We start from the raw sequence: 19,039 nt of genomic DNA, 5'->3' as shown, positions 1-19,039 counted from the left end.
TAAGACCTGTTCAGCGTTTTCTCCTTTTCCTCACATTTACGTTAGCCTTTTCCTTTAATTATCTTGATGTTGCTATTCTTGGCAAGGCCGCTCTTTCCATTATGGTGTGTTTACCTTCCAAACAGTTCCTACTTCCTCCTTATCTTTGTGAGCTTATTAAAATTTCCAGCCCCAACTGCTCACTTCCCCTCTTCAGCATATCCTCACCTTCACAGCTCCCTTCTCTTTCTCTCTTTTCAACCCTTCTTTCAACTCTCACCCCAACCCGCTCACCCGTTTGGAATAACAAGTTATTTCCTCTTTCATTTCCCCTTACAGAAGAAGTTTTTGGACCGATTCCCAAAAAGCTTTGGCATGAAACCATACCCATGCCGTCCTGAGTTTCCACTGGGCACATTTCCAGGGTGTTTCATCAGCCTGGAGCCTGTGGCCTTCACACCAAGTTAGGCCTGCCTTTGTCAATCATGTCCATCACTGTCCAGCATTCCAGGCACCTGCACTTGGGGTAACAGGACCAATGGGTCTTGCTCCCTCTGGCAACAGGCTCATGTTTTCATATCATTTTCAAAAAGTCTGTTTGAGGTATGAAAATCTGGACTTCTTTTTTACTGCGGGTGAAAATGTGATTCAATGAAGGGAGGGAATGCTGAGTCAGCAATATTTGCCCAGCTGAGACATGTCTCTCAATTTATGGAGTAACTGTATTATCCAATTACTTTTCATTCTTTATAGGTCAACCCAGTGGCATCCAAGTCAGAGGAAAAACTCTACCTAAAATTAAATGTTTTCTATTTTAGAGTAAAAAATATTGAGGCAGGGAGAGTCATATTATTATTATTTGTCCTTAATGGGGAATCAACTACAATGATTAAATTAAACAGACTAATAACTTTACCATTCATTACTTGATAGTGTGTTAAAGTTTCATAGTACATTTTGATATTTGTTCTTAATATTTATGTATCACTAATACGATATATTTAAGCGTTAGAGGACTCTGTCTTGAGATGAAGTTTTTTCTCATGTACTGAAACAAAAAGGCAAGAAGTCAAGACAGTGTCTTGCATCACATAACCCTAAGCAGTCTCTTCCACATTTGATATCTAGTGCTTTGGCAACCATGTAAGTAAATATTCATGAAAGCACACATGCAAATTAATGGCATTGGAATCCGGTACCCATAAAGAGACACACTAAAAGTGAACAAGTAAGTTATGTCTTTCCATTCAAAACATTCTAGATTCAAAACCCAAACCTGGTCTTTTCTGTGACGTTTGATTGGTTTGGTTTGGTTTGGTTCAAAGGATGAAGGGCAGAGACTGAAGAGTGAATTTTTATTTTATTTTTTAGTAAATAAGGCTTCGACTGGGTCAAGTTATAAACATTTTCTAAGTCACTCCAGTACATTGTTGTCAATACAATTAAAAATGCAAAGTCAAAGAGACTTCCAATTAAAAATGATATTGCCAAGTAGTTTCAATAAAGTGTCTCCCTTCAATCGGATGAAAACACTGATGAGGGCCCAGAAGACATCATTTTGCTTGATAGGCATTAGCTCAGCACACAAACCAGCCCACAGGCAGGGAAGGAGGAAGAGAGAACGTCTGTAGATCAGAGGGGCCACTAGTGAGCGCCAGTTTGAAGGAGGATGACTCAGTGCCCGTAAATCCACCTCACAACCTGAGAGCTAAGGAGGAGATCAGACCCCACATGAGGGACAGAGAGCAGGGCCTGGGCCAGTCCACTCATCCTCTCCACTAACAATGTCCAGTCTGCAGAGCTCCCTTCCTGTGTGAGGCCAAACAAAAAAGGGGAGGGAAAAATACTGCAGAACAAGGGAAAGAGAGCAGCTTCTGCAAGACCCAGAGAAGAAAAGCTGGCTTTGAGCTTATCACTTGCTGGCCACCTGAACTTGGACAAGGTACTTAAACTTAAACTCTCTAATCTTCAGTTTTTTGTGAGAAATGATGTATAAAAAGGAGAAACATGTTGTGCCTATGATATGGTAAGTACTCAATAAATGCTAGTTAATATAATCATTATGATTTCCAGACAGTAAGATGTACTTACAAGTGATTCATTCATTCAGCGAATATTATTGAACGCCTGTTCTATTCTGACATTAAAAAAGACACACCATGTTCCCTTCCCTATAATCCCATGCTGCTTGTATTCTATTATAATAATTAACAATTAAAATAGTTCTGCTCCAAGAATAATAAACTAAATGAAAAGCAATATAATAATGTTATCAATTGGGTTCAAGGAGAAAGGGTCAAGGAAATCTCCAAATCAAAGTCAGACTTTAACTACTCAAACTATGTTAAAACTGGATTTAATATAAGCTTACATAATTAGACGCTTACATCTAATATTTAAGAACATAATTTTTACTGTCTACAAAAAATATAAAAATAGAATAAGTGCAACAGTCTCTTAACATAGACACCACATAAATAGTTTAATGTGGACTATAAAAAATGGAAAGAACTTAAGTTATTCAGATTTGCTATAAAAAAGTACATAATTGATACAACAATATCAATTCTAAGATAATAGCAATCCTGATGTTCTAATAACTATTACATTAGAATTGCTTTATTTTCTCCCATGCATAACTCTAATTTTAATATCAGAGGGTTCTGTCATTTCATTTAGTGTTATCAAATTTGTCCTTTTACGATAATTCTGATAATATTAGTATATTTAGATTTTGGGGGGGATATCACAATAAGAACACAATTTTTAAGCTGACTGTTAGAATATGGTCTAAATTAACTGATCTTTTTTGTCCACGTCAGGGCTGAAGAAGTAAGTTATCCGACCTAAGATGATCATGCATTTGACTCCAAGTAAACCCATTCTTGGGGTTGCTTAAAATGTCATATGCTACTATTTCTATTCCTAATTTAACAGAACTAGCTGATATTTTTCCTAAAAATCCTTGAGGATACTTATTTTGTTCTGTTCTCCTCAAGCAGATAGCCACCCTACTAAAGTGCACTGGCATCTTGCAATCAAAGTGTTCTTGAGGTAAGCCTGCTAAAATAAACAGGTTTTCATCCTGACTAGCTCATTTGAAGGGAAAAAAATAGGGATTTTACCTGTGAACATTGAAACTACTTGATTTTATGTCCCCTTATAAATTCTGACTAAATAGATATTCATTGAAATGTATCAGACTATATAACAATTTCCAAGCCTAACACTGCATCAGATGATGAAATAGAATCCTCCTTTGTTTTCTAAAATGACCTGTTTCTCCTTATTTAGAGAAGCCAAAAAAGAAAAATAACTTTTCACCCCACACTAAGTACCTTTAAACTCATGAAAGGCAAGGCCACCTTAGACCATCTCCTATCTTTCTGGCTCCCTCTCCTCCAGTAAAGGCTTTTAAGAAATGGAAAGGAATATCTTTATGTTCTTCCTAACTGTTCCCCACTGCCTCTTTCTTTTTGAAGGGTAGGTTGGTGCTACTGTCAGCAGTCCAATTCTCTATCAGCACATTTTAAACTACACTGAGAAAAAGAAAAAGAAGAGAAGAGGTATGTCAGAATCCAGAAAGCTGACCACACTGGCCTCAACTTTGCTAATTGAAACACGACTCCCTGAAGCCATTTGTCCACAACTTTTATGTCCATAATTGTGTCTGATGAGTTTGGAGAAAGAAAAATAGCAGAAGAAGAAATACCAAATACAGATACAAGTAGCTGACCACAAAAAGTTTCCAGATCAGTACCAGCCAACATCTTAGTGATGTATAGACTAGCAGGCAAAAATAATCTTTGGAAGCAAACCATGCTGAGTTGTAACCATGGTTCTATCCCTGGACAAGTGGCTTAGTTTCTCTGAGCCTGTTTCCTCATCCATAGAATACAAATGATAATACCTTGCTATTTCTGTTGTTATATAGGTTAAAGTAAAATATGCGAAGTACTAAGATGGGTAGCGGGCCCAGAGTACACACACAAAAATTATTCGCTGTTAATATCATCATCATGATCATTTCTTTTACTTGTCTCTTTGTTATGCATTTCTTGTTTTCCCCAGTTATATCAACTATTTCAATAAACATGTTTAAGTACATGCCATGTGCCAGACAAGCACCACAGAGGGAATTGTGACACAAAGAATAACTGAAATGTAAAGTTTCTGGGTACAGAAGCTCACAATACAGGAGACAGGACAGAGATAAACAGATAATCACTCTACCTGCTAACAGACGCATGATACCACTGTGCCCTTATTTCTGCGTACATCTGCATTTGCTAATAAACTACATACCCCTCAAAGTCAAAGCCACATCTTAGTCTTCCCTATATCCCTAGCGCCTCATCTGGCCCATGAATACACATTCAATAAATGTTTGCAGAACAAACAAATGAATAAATGAATGCTTTGCATTCGGAGCAAAGAGAGTTTACACCACCTGGAGAAAATAGGGTGGCCTCACCAAGAAGGTCACATTTGAGCTGGGTCTTAAAGAATAAACTGAAGTTCAATAGGCAGTGTGTGAAAGTGTTTTCTGGGAAAAAGGAACTATATAAAAATTCAATTCTAGGGCTTCCCTGGTGGCGCAGTGGTTGCGAGTCTGCCTGCCGATGCAGGGGACAGGGGTTCGTGCCCCAGTCCGGGAGGATCCCACATGCCGCGGAGCGGCTGGGCCCGTGAGCCATGGCCACTGAGCCTGCGCGTCCAGAGCCTGTACTCCGCAACGGGAGAGGCCACAACAGTGAGAGGCCCGCATACGGCAAAAAAAAAAAAAAAAAAAAAAAAATTCAATTCTAAACTCTCAGAAGGTTAGACTCCTAATTTTAAATTCCCTTATGACAGCATATAGGACCTGAAGAAAACTTATCCATAGATTACTGGATATCAACAATAACTAATATATGTAGAGCACCTAAACATGCCTGGCACTGTCCTAAATGTTCTACAGTATGAACTTATCTAATCCTCACCACAATCATACGAGGTAGGTACCCATTTTACTTAGGCACAGAGACATTAGGTGATTTGCTCAAGGTCACATAGCCAAGAACTAGCAGAGTCAGATTTCAACCTAGATGGTCTGGATCAAGAGCCTACCGGCTTACTCACAGGCTCTCTCCCCACTGTATTCACTCACTCTGTCTTTGGATAAATGCTGATTATCTTCTTTGAGCTAGGCACTGTTCTAGTGCTCATCCTTGTGAAGCTTTTCATTCTAGTGTGAGAAGACAAACAATAAGCCAAACAAATATGTAAATGGTATAAAATATGAGGAGGTGATGTGTTATGGCAAAAAACACTAATGAGAAAAGGGGAGTACGGAGTGTCCAATAGAGGGGAGATGTTCAGTTTTAGCTACTGGGGTCAGGTAAGGCTAGCTGAGAAGATGGCATTGGAGCAAAGACTTCAAAGAGGTGAAAGAGTGAGTTTGGTGGTTGTCTGGAGGAAGGGAATTTGAGGCAAAGGGCAAAACGAGTGCAAAGACACTGAGATAAGAGTACCTGGCCAGTCCAGGCCAATGTGATTGAAGTAAAGGAGAGTAGAAGAGATCAGAAAAATAAGAGACAGTGAAAAAAAAATGAAAAAAAAAAGAGATGGTGAGATCATGTACAGCCTTCTAAGACACTAGCTTTTACTCAGTAGAAAAATATTGTATAGAAGTTTTCTTTGCATCAGCACCTACCCAGACTGCTTCCCTAGCTTGGGCCAAGCAATGAGACAGATTTTACAACTGGCCTCCACCCATTCTGTTCTTGGCACCCAAATAGAGTGAGTCCACTCTGGAGTGCTCATAGACCTATCCCACCTTCTTTAGATCCCTTTTTGCATTCAATAAAGTAGAACCATGGACTACACAGAATCATTACTGACATGGAAAAAGTCCCTGGACCTTTGAATAAGATCACTGATCTAATAGATTAGAAGATTAGGGGTAGGATGGGAAAAGGATGCTTATTTAAAACAGCTACTCTGAGCCTGTAATTATTTTTATATGACAGCTTCCGTGACTTCATCTACCCCCTACACAGTACTTGTGGGTTGTAAGTTTCATATAGATTAAAAAAAAATTCACATACTTTACAAATGTTCCAAAGAAATGCCAATTTTTCAGCTCCAGAACTTAGATTATATTGTTTTATCTTTTTTTTTTAAATTTAATTTAATTTAATTTTTTTGCTTTATAACAAATTTAATCAGTTATAATATTGTTTTATCTTGATTTTCAATTTACAATTTGACACCAGAGTCCCATGTTGGGTGAAAATACTCTCCTATCAAGAACCCCATTCAAGTCTCAAACAAAACAACAAAGATTAAATTTGACAGGGAAACTTCATAATAAGATAAAAGCAGATGTTAGTAACCAAGCAATTACTACTCTTTAAATCTATTTTCTTAATAATTATTACTTATAAGAAATGGGAAATCTTTGAATCAATGAAAGTTTTCATTTTATTTGGTAAAATTTATATAAAATTAAATCCTTAAGTGTATAGTTCAATACATAAATGTAAACACCCAGGTAACCAAAAACTAAATAAAGATATAGAAATTTTCCATCTCCCCATAAAATTTTCTCATATGTCCTCCTACTCTATCCCATCTACCACAAGACAACCACTGTTCTGATTTCAAAATCTCACAATATTGGTTTTATCATTCCTTGAATTTCATATACATGGAATCATACAGCATGCACTCTTTTGAGTCTGGCATATTTTGCTCCACATATTGAGGTTCAGCCATATACTTAAGCACTATTAGTTCATTCATTTTTATTGCTAAGTAGTAATATATTGCATGAAAATACCACACTTTATTTATTCTCCTGTTGATAGACACTGGGTCATTTCCAATTTGGGGCTACTGTGAATAAAACCACTATGAACTTTCTTGTACAAGTCTTTTGTGGACAGGAGTTTTCACTTCTCGTGTGTAAAAAACAATGGAGTGTAATTATGAAAATATAGGGGTTATTTATGTTTAGCTTTGTAAAAGGTACCAGACAGTTTTCCAACTTGTTATACTATTTTGTTTTTTTTCAAGGAAATTCTTTTTTTTTAACATCTTTATTGGAGTATAATTGCTTTACAATGGTGTGTTAGTTTTTGCTTTATAACAAAGAGAATCAGCTATACGTATACATATATCCCCATATCCCCTCCCTCTTACATCTCCTTCCCACCCTCCCTATCCCACCCCTCTAGATGGTCACAAAGCACCAAGCTGATCTCCCTGTGCTATGCAGCTGCTCCCCACTAGCTATCTATTTTACATTTGGTAGTATATATTAGTCCATGCCACTCTCTCACTTCGTCTCAGCTTACCCTTCCCCCTCCCCATGTCCTCAAGTCCATTTTCTATGTCTGCATCTTTATTCCTGTCCTGCCCCTAGGTTCTTCAGAACCTTTTTTTTTTTTTTTTAGATTCCATATATATGTGGAATAGCATACGGTATTTGTTTTTCTCTTTCTGACTTACTTCACTCTGTATGACAGACTCTAGGTCCATCTACCTCACTACAAATAACTCAATTTCATTTCTTTATATGGCTGAGTAATATTCCATGGTATATATGTGCCACATCTTCTTTATCCATTCATCTGTCGATGCACACTTAGGTTGCTTCCTTGTCCTGGCTATTGTAAATAGTGCTGCACAACTCTTTTTGAATTATGGTTTTTTCTGGGTATATGCCCAGTAGTGGGATTGCTGGGTCATATGGTAGTCTTATTTTTAGTTTATTAAGGAACCTCCATACTGTTCTCTATAGTGGCTGTATCAATTTACATTCCCACCAACAGTGCAAGAGGGTTCCCTTTTCTCCACACCCTCTCCAGCATTTATTGTTTCCAGATTTCTTGATGATGGCCATTCTGACCAGTGTGAGGTGATATATCATTGTAGTTTTGATTTGCATTTCTCTAATGATTAGTGAGGTTGAGCATCCTTTCATGTGTTTGTTGGCAATCTGTATATCTTCTTTGGAGAAATGTCTATTTAGGTCTTCTGCCCATTTTTGGATTGGGTTGTTTGTTTTTTTGATATTGAGCTGTATGAGCTGCTTGTATGTTTTGGAGATTAATCTTTTGTCAGTTGCTTCGTTTGCAAATATTTTCTCCCATTCTGAGGGTTGTCTTTTCATCTTATTTATGGTTTCTCAAGGAAACACCCATTTTTTTTATTGACGTATAATGGACAAATTATATCAGTATCAGGTGTACAACATAGTGATTCATTATTTTATAGATTATACTCCATTTATAGTTATTATAAAATTTTGGCTATATTCCCTGTGCTGTACATTACATCTTTGTATCTTTTTTGTTTTTAAAATCTTAATTGGAGTATAATTGCTTCACAATAGTGTGTTAGTTTCTGCTTTATAACAAAGTGAATCATCTATACATATACATATATCCCCATATCTCCTCCCTCTTCCATCTCCCTCCCACCCTCCCTATCCCACCCTTCTAGGTGGTCACAAAGCACCAAGCTGATCTCCCTGTGCTATGCGATTGCTTCCCACTAGCTATCTATTTTATATTTGGTAGTATATATATGTCCATGCCACTCTCTCACTTCGTCCCAGCTTACCCTTCCTCCTTCCCGTGTCCTCAAGTCCATTTTCTATGTCTGCATCTTTATTCCTGTCCTGCCCCTAGGTTCTTCAGAACCTTTTTTTTTTTTTAGATTCCATATATATGTGTTAGCATATGGTATTTGTTTTTCTCTTTCTGACTTACTTCACTCTGTATGACAGACTCTAGGTCCATCCACCTCACTACAAATAACTCAATTTTGTTTCTTCTTATGGCTAAGTAATTTTCCATTGTATATATGTGGCATTAAGCATTTTTGGTGAAATATTTTTAAACTTTGTTTAGTCATTTCAGATGATCTAAAAGAACCCCAGAGACAATAAAAGAAGAGCACATCTGTAATCCTCTCTGTTAGTATAAGTATCTGATTATTTCCTGTCCCACAAGGCATATTCCCACATAAAACATGACATGGAGAATGAGTAGTAATGACTGGAGTGCAATGACTGGGCTTGTGAACATCCCACACAATGATCATAGGTTCATTTATGAGATGATGTGCGAACAACACCAAAAATGAGCAACGTCAACTGCATAAGACTATTTAATGACAGAGGGGGACATTTCGACACCAAAGGCTCATTGGAGAGAAGGCATTTACTAAGCTTGTCCCTAGAGGACTCCCAAGGCCTCAGAATATAGTTCACAGCACATTTTTCTCTTCCTCTGTGTGCAGGTTGAGAACACCAATTTCAGGACAACTCTTGAGAGCAGCATGAGAATTTTGGGGTGTACAGTTTTTTGAGATGGAGATATTTTGAGGTTGATTTTAAATAGGTAAATGAACATTTCTGGTTACTGATAGTCTTCACACTGCACAGTAGTATGGGACCATAAGAATGACCATGCAAGCTAAAACCATGCAAGTCATCTTAATAATCAATGAGAAATTATGATTGTTTTGTGACCTCTAGAAGTTTTTGTCAAAACAATAAATCACCTCTTACTGTCAATTATAAATACATAGGGAAATTTAAAAAATAGAAAAATTAATATATATTCTATATACTGTAATTTAAAACATTAGAAACATTGAAAATTAATATGTTTAAAATTTTTGTAAGAGTCTCATCAAAAGTTGTTTAAACAGTGCTTGCCTTTTCATTGTGTAATAGGATATGGAGCAAATATCTTTTCTGTCTTACTGAGTTATTACACTCTTTTCTAAGTTTGGGCCAGCTTTTAACCTTTTGTTCTTTGTTATTTGATTTAAACATTGTATAATATCTCTAAGAGTTCTTTAATGTGGAGTTTTTGGTTTGGGTTTTTTTTTTTTTTTAACCAGTGTCACTTCCTCTGGGACATCTTCATCCTTTTTTTCATAACCACTTTCCAATTTTACTTCCAGAGTTATCATTTTTTGTTTCTTTGCTGCACTTCCATTGTTCACCAATTCCCTGTTTCAAGGATCTATTTTTGTAAAAAGTCACATGAGCTTATCACTGGAAGACAAAGACACAACATCCCTATGCACTTTGCTGTCTGTGCATGAACTGAATAACAGATGCACAGTGACAGGCACTGAATAAAGTGATGTGATTTTCACTGATCGTGATGTGCATCTGTTTCATATATGTATCTGAAACATTATAATTCAACACCTGTATACACTACAAAGTGAACATCACCAGAAGTCCAGTTATCATCTATCACCACACACTTGACCCCCACCACCCGTTTTGCCCACCCCCCCCAACCCCCTTCTCCTCTGGTAACCACTAATCTGATCTCCATATCTATGATTTTTGTGTTTAATTTTGTGTTTTGTTTTGTGAGATTCCACATATGAGTGAAATCATATGGTATTTGTCTTTGTCTGACTTATTTCACTTAGCATAATACCTTCAAGATCCATCCATGTTGTTGCAAATGGCAGGGTTTCCTTCTTTTTATGGCTGAGTAGTATTGCATTGTGTTTATGCACCACGTCTTTATCCATTCATCCATCGAAGGACACTTGGACATTTAGATGGCCAACAAGCACATGAAAAGATGTTCAACATCACTAATTATTAGGGAAATGCAAATCAAAATCACTACAAGCTATTACCTCACAGCTATTAGAATGGCTATTAACAAAAAGACAAGAAATAACAAATATTGGAGAGAATTTGGAGAAAAGGGAACACTTGTATACTGTTGGTTGGTAAATTGGTGCAGCCACTATGGAAAACAGGATGGAGATTACTCAAAAATAAAAAAAAGAATAGAATTGCCACATGACCCAACTATCACTAATTTGAAAAGATATGTGCACCTCTATGTTCATTGAAGCATTATTTACAATAGCTAAAGTATGGAAACAACATAAATGTCCATCAATGGATGAATGGATAAAGAAGATATGACATATATACACAATAGAATATTACTCCTCCATAAAAAAGAGTGCATTTGTTTTTTACATCATGATTTTTGGGCTGGAGAGCTAGCAGCAAAGTTTGTGCTGTGGAAGATTACTTGAGATTAATACTGAAATTTGAATCATTTTGTTGGGGGATTGGTGTTATCAAACTAAACTAAGGTAACAGAAATTCATGCATTCTAAACCATGCAAAATGAGAATTGCCACTATTGGTTTTCCCACTGATTTGATTTGACCTCAATTTAGCCATTGGGTATTTTCTTCCTGCTTTAATGGATTTTATAAAACTTCTAAGCAAAGGGTTTGGTGGGCTTTTTGGAGTTTAGAGGGAGTAAATCTCAGGCAAAACTCAGGTGTATAGGATGTAGGACTGTTCTACTTTTCAGAGAGCTTAACTTCTATTTCAAACTCCTCTCTTACAAAGTGGCAAATCTGAGTATTCTATCAATGGCTCTCATACCTGAATTAAGACTCAGTCCAAAAATCCCCTTCTCAGGACCTAACAACACCCCTCTAGCTTCAGCCTGATTCTCTTCTTTTTTATACATGGTCCCTCTCTCACCAGCAAACATTACAAGAGTGGGAGGATCCTGGCTCTGATAAAGAAGTATCCTTAGTACCATTCCACATCATCCCATCCTATGCCTGGATCTTTCTGAAACTCAAAAGCCAAGAATTTGATTCATTTCCCATGGCTACCATGAGGGGTTTTACTATAATGAACCCTTCCCAAGCAGCAAATGCTACAAGATTGCAACTTGAATGGGAGAAGGACCATGGGATAAAAAGAAATGTAAAAAAAAAAAAATGTAAAAAAAATAAAAATAAAATAAAACCAGCTAATTTGTTTCCTAAATTTTATCCCACAGCAAGAGAAGAAGCATAGCGCAGTGTTTAAACAAAGGTCTGTCAGCTTCCTGAGTGTAAATCTAGGCTTCGCTGCTAAATATTACTTTATCTCATTGGGCCTCAGTTTCAGCATCTGTAAAACTGAGATAGTAAAGGTTCAGACCTCTTAAGATTTTTGTGGAAATTAAACTAACTTTTTCATGAAAAGCATTTAGCATAGTGCCTGGCAGATAGCAACTGCTCAATAAATGTTAACCTTTGTTACTAAGGGAAACAGCCACCAGTGGAGGATGGAAACTCCAATTTTTGAGGTTATATATCCCCCAAATACCCTTAGAATTATGCCACTTATTCTCAGCTGGGTTGTGACTGCCATAAGCTTTTCAAAAATCAATTAGCCTACAATTTTGTTTTAAGCTAAAAACTAAAACTTGCTTAGAATTTTCCTTACACAAAATTAAAAGAAGAGGATTTGCTGCTTTTTAAAAAGGACTTGATGTGATTATACACTGCATGAATCCTGTGGACCAGGATAGGGTAATGAAGTGTACGAATTCCAGTAAAAAAAAAAAAAAGCATTTTTTCTTTATCATCAACAATGGAGTCAAAACTGCCAGCAGGGCCAATCATGCTAAATCCATGTGAACTAATCCACTGAGAGTGAAGGGTTAAGAATCACAAAAATTCAAATTTTTCCCTCCTATTCTTTGATGATTAATATGCCTGTGGGCACCTGGGAAACCGTCCTGTCATCGCCTTCACTGTTTCCACCATGTGTCTGGAACTACTTCCCAAAAACGTGTGTGTGCATGCACATGTGTAAGTGAATACAAAGGTTGGGCAAGGAAAAAGAAATGGTTTTGAAATGACCAAATAGGTTATTATTTATTGAAGCATTAGGCAAGGTTATTGGCAGCTTTCCTTAGCTTTCTTTACAAAGGTGGCAAATGTCCTGTATACAAAACAAAATCAAATAAAAAAATAAATAATCAGCATCTCCTCAGCAATTGTACCCACTGAAAAATGTAACACTTGTTAAAGCTGAACACATGAGCAATGCAGTTAAAGAGGCTCAGCCGCAGAGCCCAACGACTAAATTATAGACTCAAATCTATCCTGTGATGGAAAGAATTGAGGAAGAGCCATCTTCTCAGCCCCTGCTTATTCTTTCCAACTTTGTACACCTGTTTTTCTTGCCCACTTGACCTCTTTCCTTCTCCAATGGCTGCACCTCAATTCTGTCTCTCCCAGGGCATAAAGTCTTTGGTGCACAAAGTGTCTTCCACCATCTTTAGCTAAGGACATGATCCCTTTTGCGGGAATTTAATCTTGAGCAGAAGGATGCAAGGAAGGAAGTCAGCTGGGCTCACTTGTTCCAGCTGTGATGCCAAGAGACTGCTGCCCAAACCACTAGAGCTGCCCTGGACCTATTCTTTTGCAAGCTTGGGATTTCCAGGCTTACTGTTGAACCTGTGCATCCTCTCACATTTTTCCTATAAATTCCCTGTTGCTCAAATCAGCTAGGGTCAGTTCTGTTGCTTGCAACTAAAGAACCCTAGCTCATAGGCCACTCACCCTGCCTTCTCCCTAGACCCACCTTAAAACTGTCTGGGGTAAAGAGAGAGTCCTTCCATGATACTTCCTCTGAGTTCCATGCCTCATTTAGGGACAATGCCACCAAGAGAAGAAGAAAGTTAAGCCTCCATTTCACAGGTCAGCCAAGGATGAATGTTAGAAACATGAAGTAAACCTATATGGTCATAAATATGTATAAGTGAAAATTATAGGTATATTATATAATTATAGGTATATTAAAGGTATAACACAAATGCTAATTTTTGTTTAATAAATTTAGGTCATGATATAATTTAAAATCACTTCTTAAAAGTTTATTATTTTCTGGTATTTAAATATTACCTGTTATAGATTGAATGTTTGTGTTCTCCCAAAAATTTATATGCCAAAACCTAATCTCAAATATGATGGTAGTTGGAGGTGGGGTCTTTGGGCAGTGATTAGGTCATAAGGGTGGAGCCCCCATGAATGGGATTAGTGCCCTATAAAAGAGACCCCAGAACATTCCCTCACCCCTTCTGCCATGTGAGGACACAGCAAGAAGATAGCTGTCTGTCAACCAGGAAATGGACCCTCACGAGGCACTAAATTTGCTGGTACCTTGATCTTGGACTTCCCAGCCTCCAAAACTGTGAGAAATAAATGTTTATTAAATCACCCAGTCTATGGTATTTTTGTTATACCAGCCCAAACTGACTTTACCAGTTATTAATCTAATATTATGCTCCCTTAAGAAAAACACTTAGGTTTTTTTCCACATTAAAACAAACAAAAAATAATACCAACAACAGAAAATACTACCTGTCTAGAGATTCATAGTTTGTGGCAACTTGGTCAACCATCTTGGACTAAGGAACTGTAATAGCAGTTTTTGATTCATACACAGTCATGTGAAGAAAAGGAAGGGCTTGAGGTCCCTGAGTCTTGTCTTAGCTTCCTGGATGGATGTCCTTTTGTGCCTCTTTTTGCACAGACACACTTCTTTCACACAGCTTGACTACTAGCAGTTCCCTTTCAACTGGCCAAAGAACTTTGTGAGACAATCTTCCATCAACCCCCATGAGCAGCCCAGAACACTGTGAAAAACCAGAGCACCCTCTCTTTCAAACAGCAAGAGGAGCCCCAGACAATAAGTTTTTAATCATTCACTCCAGAACCCTTTGAAGCTGTAAAAGTTACTATTATTCCCATAATAGTAAAGATTACTAATTAACTTCTCTAGAAACTTCTTTTAAGCCTTTTAAAGGGGTTATACCTTTTTCTTAAACTTTCAACAAAATTGAACCAAGCAAAAGTTGAGGGTTTTTTTTTTTCTTTTTCTTTTTAAACAGAGTTATGCAGTAGTTTTCTCATGTTTTCCAGGGTTACTGCCTTTGCTAACTAATTCTGATATTTAATACCTCTCATTTAATACCTCTCAACTTGGTTTTTCTCTTCAACATCAAGGACAGTGTGGGCCAGTATTTAACTAACTTTAAACTCAACAGTCCCCAAGCCCTGCTGGGTGAGAAGAAGTGAGGCACCATGCCAACCTACTTCTCCCCTGACAGGCAGAATGCTAACCCTCTTAATGCACAGACCTCACATCCTCATTCAGAATTGTTCCCTAGTGCAAATGATCATTCTTACACTACTGTGGGATTCAGCAATCAAATTCCGTATTAAACACGTCCTATGTGTCTGGCACTACTTTAGGCACTGTGGAACATATAAAAAGAGTAGAAGGTAAGGTTTGCTTATAAACATTGTGGTGACACCACCAAATTTTAAGGCAGATATCCGTTTTCCTGTGAAGACCACATCTTTCTCTGAGCTCAGAACCTCCTTGGATCTTGCAGACTGAATTGTCTTCCCAGGCTTTGTAAAAGAAACAAGACATAGAAATGGCAAAGGCAAAGTAATAGTAATAATAATAGTGAATAATGAGTCTTGGGAGAAAGGAACCACAACGTGGAAGAGCTGGCTGAAACACACTTGCTGTCCCAAGAGTGACTTGAGTGACTCGAGTGTTTACGGTGAGACTCACGTTTACCTCTGTGATTATTTATTTCATCGTCCCTTCTAACTGACTTCAGTTACCCCCACTTTTGGGATACAGAATACCCTGCAGAGTTTCTGAGATGGGTAGAAGTCACAAAGAGGGACAGAAGTCCACAGTCTTGCTACCCAAAGTGCAGCCCAGGACCAGCAGCACTAGCATCACCTGCAACCTCTTAGAAATGCTGAATCCTAGGCTCCACCCAGGCCTATGAACTCAGAATCTGCATTCTAACAAGATCCACTGGGAGATTCCTCCACACGTTAAAACTTGAAAAGCTCTGGTCTATAGCATTTGATAATTTGAAAGAGCTTTCAAAACTACCTGGAGTTCCTGGTTGTAATTTCTAGAACGTGAAAGAGAATTTATAATGCATGTACATGTCTTCCCTGCAGTACAGCATGCAGCCATTTTTATTTGTGACTGAAATAAGATATCTTATAAGATCTGAAAATAAAGTTAAAAAAAAAAAAGATCTGTCTCTACTGATATGAATTGTCCAACAGTGAAATTTTTCACACCATATATGCTTCCACTGAAAGAAAGGAATTTATGTACTTATCAAAGTTAAAATAGTTACATTTATTTTAATAACATGTAACATGAATATGAATTATGCAACCACATTAAGGAAAGAAGTAGAAAAGTAAAACCAGTTCCTATAAAATAACTTTGTCACCTAAATGTGCACAAAACAAAATCTTGGGCCAACATGACTTTCTTTTTCTCTTTTCCAAAATACCCCATTAACTAGATTTAACTTTGTCTTTCAAACTGTCCTTACCAAAGAATGATTTTGCCATATGCTTAAATCCATATGGCTCATTCCATTATAAAATGACCATGAAAAATGAAGGGAAAGAACACAGTTTTCTTCTGAAGAATTTATTTGAGGTGACAAAATAGACTAAAATGAGACTATTGCAAGGGTTAAACTTACATTCCATGTCCTCCAAAAATCTAATGAAATTTGGGCCTTCTGGGAAGGATGGAGAAAATTTTATAGAAAATGAAGACTCTAAGGAAAACAATCTCCATGGGTAGTTCAAGAGGAATGAGAACCTATCTATAGCATTCAGGATTTAGGTTAAAAATGAGGAAAAGTTTCCTGACAATTAAGATTATTAAATGCATAAATTAGCATTATATGGAACTTTAAGAGGACACAATGTTAATAGCGTTTGCTTCCTTGAAGTTATGAAGCAAAGTCATGATTTATTCTTATTGAGGCTCTTGTTTTAAACATAATAATTGTTGTTGTTGTTGTGATCTTTATTATTATGACAACAGTGACAAATGAGTACTAACAATATATCAGGCATTGTGCTTTGTACTCTACATGCATTGTAGGTGCTATTATTATACTCATTCTATAGTTGGAAAGAACTGATTCTATGAGAGGTTAAGTGACTTATCCAAGGTCACAAAGGCAGTTTGTGGTAGGACCAGGGTTCATAAAAGGCAGCTTCCCTGCAGAGTCAGCACACTGAGACTCTCTAATATACTATACTGTCTCCTGATACCCATACATAGTGACAAGCCAGACTGGGACCCCAAAGTTGGATTCACTTAGCACTGTGGCAAATAGCCTTTCAGGGGAACTCTTGTCAATATTGGGAAAGGCATTAGGAGTATAAAGATAACATCTAGTTAACCAGGTGCGTGAAACATCTAATTTGTTCCTCATCTATTCAATGTGTCATCAGTACCAGGCACAGCCCACCAAGCTGAGAGCTGATTTAGGCTACCTCAGGGTTTCCATATGCCACCCATATGGCTCTCACCATATCAACACCCAGAAACAAAGCAGTTCTGGAGACATTCTGATCCTCACTCCCCATTGCACTAACCAATCATAATCTGTCAACATACAGGACAACAAACCCACCCTCTCCTTCTCTCTCTCAATTACACACAAACCAAATGACAACATTTTTCATAAGAAGGACCATCAGAAGAGCCTGAAGCTGAGCTGATGCCATCATTAGCATAATATAAATGCAGTGGATTTAATGTCTCTAGTCTCTACCTAGATCAAATAAGATAGCATATGAGCCCAGGCAATGTGCAGAACATCAGAGGTACTCAGCAAATGTCAGTTCTTTCCTTTGTCCCCTCCTTAATTACATGGTTCTCACATATTTTATTTTACTTCTGAATTCGAGAGTAGAAGGCATGATTCCTTTAGAAAAAGCCAGGTGATATCCCATTGTGAAGGAAACAGATTGGAGTTAGAAGTGACAGGGCAGCAATGGAGATATTTATAAGGTGCCTCCACTTTATAAAAAGTAGCTCAATTCCACAAGAGAAAAGGAAGGTGAGTACACATCAAGACTTAACACAAGATAGCAGAAAAGATCTGAGAGCTAATGCAGAAATTTGACACCTGACCACTATAAACTGCCTTGTGCTATAGGAAAACATGAATTATTTGAAGACATTAAATGCCTAGGGTTCAGTGTACTGTTACCAGTAGCTTATGACAAATAGAAAATGCCAACCTGCCCAAAAGCCATGAAGATGACCCAAGTGTTCACAGGAAGGTCCAAATAGACTAATGATTAAAGCAGGTTCAGATAACATTCTACCTTTGAAGATACCTCACCTGTACTTAGAAGTTTCAAAATGGATTTCTTGGGTACAGGAGAAATTATCAATTTATGTATTAACTTTTAAAATTAAAATTATATTAAAATTATATTGCAATTAAAATTATATTATAATTTTAAGTTAATTATAAATTATAATTATAAATATTATACATTAAGTGTTACTATAACAAGTAAGATGCTTGTTTTTCTCAGTAACTCATCCTAGAAACAAGTCTAACATACATGCCTCTGTACTCTAGTGAGTCAGTAGAAGGCAAGCAATCTAAAAGGAATGGAAAGTTTCTTTAGCAAAGCGTTTTTCAAATTTTTGAAATTCATATCTTCCTTTGATATGTATCAACATCTAATGCTTTCTTTTAATGTTTTATAAAATTCAAAGCAAAATGAACAGTATTATTTGCATTGAATCAAAACAATGGAAATAGTAATGCTTTGCTTTCAAACCACATGGTCCGGTGCCACCATTATGACACTGGAGCTGGCAATATAAGGGAGAGTGTGCTACTGCTCACTTCTGCCTGAAGAATCTTTGCTCTCATACTCATCTGGAAATATTCTCATTGATCAAATTTCAAAGTTCCAAACTGCTTCACTCTCACTGAATACTCATGGTCTTAAAAGAAGACTAAGTAAATTGCGAAAAGAAATATGTAAACTCTTCTAGTTTAAAAATAATTAAATCTTAGAAATTGTATCTGCAACTTTTGCAAGGTATCTGTTAGTCATTCTAAGTCGTGAAGCTTTAATAACATCACCCATCTTTTACAAGTTGCTGGAACATTTTATAGGTTGTCATTTTCTGTCATCATCTGGATTTAGCCTTTTTTTTTCCGGGAACATACTCAACACATAATGCCTCTTGTGAGCTACCATCATTTGTTTACATGGAGTGAGAAGGCAGCATGGGAGTATTTTGGAAGATTCCAAAGGCTTTGACAGTCAGATACACTCACGTTCAAATCCTGAATCTGCTTCCCTGGTGGCTCAGTGGTTGAGAGTCCGCCTG

This window comes from Mesoplodon mirus (assembly GCF_964341445.2).
Source record: "Mesoplodon mirus genome assembly, chromosome: 5".
Lineage (NCBI taxonomy): Eukaryota > Metazoa > Chordata > Mammalia > Artiodactyla > Ziphiidae > Mesoplodon > Mesoplodon mirus.
Note: the sequence above shows the minus strand (reverse complement) of the source record.